Raw genomic sequence first — 1,981 nt, 5'->3', positions numbered from 1 at the left:
GGACGAATAAATATATATGTATACATATATATGTATACATACGGCTTTATTTAGTTTTCTTTTTCTAATAACTCGCTCAAGTCTCATTTTATCCCTTCGATGTCATTATCGAGTCATTCGGTTTCCCTCTAGTCGAAGAGTTATTAACAAACGCAACCTGTATCATTTGAGAAAATGAAAAAAAATTAATTCCACGGCGACGTCCATCACGTTCCCATGCTTGTTGTGCGACGAATGTTTCTATGTACTTACGTGTACAACCGTAACTTGATAGCCTACGAATAGAAGACAGATCCGGGCTCGTAACATTAGACTGGTGGGGGAGATAACCTAACCTCGAAACCATATTATTTCATCACCACAATAAATTCAATCTCGGTTATGTAAATGTTAATTCTGTTTTTAGGAAGAAAGAACTTTTTTGTTTTCATTTTTTCTTGTATTATATTTTCTCTTTCGTTGATTACATCGAACGTGACAGTGTTTCTCGCCATAATCCCCCGACCATCGTATACCTGGATCTGTCCTCGTCTACGAATTATATTGTACGGTACACAGCCGTGTTAAGAGCGTAAGGGAGTTGATTTTCTAGTCAGGTACGATTATAAATAATTATTTACGTTGGCAACCGGTCATTTTTACATCGCTGTGAATATGTAAGATGTTTCTCCTCTCTCTTTCTCTCTCTCTCTCTCTCTCACACACTCTCTCTTCCTCTCTCTCTCTCTATATTTCTGACTTTATCCTTTCATTTTTCTCTCTCTTTCTTTTCGTTTCATTTTTCTTCGGTCAATCGAGGAACGAGCGAACTATGTATAATCATAAATTACGCGTCGATAGACGACAGAGACGACGAATTATAAGATACGATTTCGATTTAATATATTAATTGCGAATTACCATTATTATTATTATTATTATTATTATTGTAATTCTTACGATTATTATTATGATTATGGTTATTAATTGATTGCTACCATCGTCGATTATTAGTTAACTACCACTACCAGTCATATAATACCTTTGTAAATGAGAATCAAGACACTGACGGCTAGGGAAAAAAACTTAATAAATTGAAATTCTATTAACCCAAACGCATTCCATTGTTATTTCCCCCTTTTTCGTCGAGCGCGGTGCGTTTGAATTTCCCGCGCTTTCTACGGCGATGGATAACGAAGGTGAAAGAATGAATCGATAATTATTTCACGTTCGTGATTATTATCGTAATATAGTGATGTCGCATGTTGATAATTTATCGTAATTGCGAGATTATCTTCAGTTTGGAATTTGCGAGAAATTCATTTTTAGTTATTTTTGTTTGCAAGACGCTAATCTATGAATGCGTGAACGAATTTACTCTATTGTTCGGTCTCGTATCGGTTCGGGTTTACCGTTCACGGCGTCGTTTATTGTTCGGTGTGCTGAAAGACTGGGATTCCTGAATTCTATGAGGTCACGACACTGGTTCTTTTGTGTAACGCTGCGTGATCCATGTGTCGACTTTAGAATACCGCTTACTAGTGAAAATTTGAAGAGTTACTATTTATTAGCGTGCTCAGAGTAGGCAAGAAAGGGAAGAATAAAATATATTGTAACTTCCAATGAGGAATTTGAAAGTTTCTTGAGAAGATTATTCTTGAACAATGATTATTCCGAATTTGTAATGGTAAATTTGCAATCAAAACTTGTAATACATGACAAGTTTGAATCGTTTCAAGGGTAAGCTAGCCTTTGCTCATAATACATACATTTCGTATCAGTTTTAAATAATCAACTACACTTAGGCATATGTAATATGTATTAAATATGCAAACTGTGCATTTTGTATAATGTATTACATGTAGATAACAGCGATTTATCATAAGAATTGACGAATGTGTTAATGTATCTTTGGAGAATTTCCAAAGGACTATCAAACTATCTTTCAATTTCTCAAAAAAAAAAAAAAAATCCAAAGAAATTCCAATTCCAAAGGAATAAA

Source organism: Habropoda laboriosa, unplaced genomic scaffold, assembly GCF_001263275.1.
Source record: "Habropoda laboriosa isolate 0110345459 unplaced genomic scaffold, ASM126327v1 scaffold65, whole genome shotgun sequence".
NCBI classification, from domain to species: Eukaryota; Metazoa; Arthropoda; class Insecta; order Hymenoptera; family Apidae; genus Habropoda; species Habropoda laboriosa.
Note: the sequence above shows the minus strand (reverse complement) of the source record.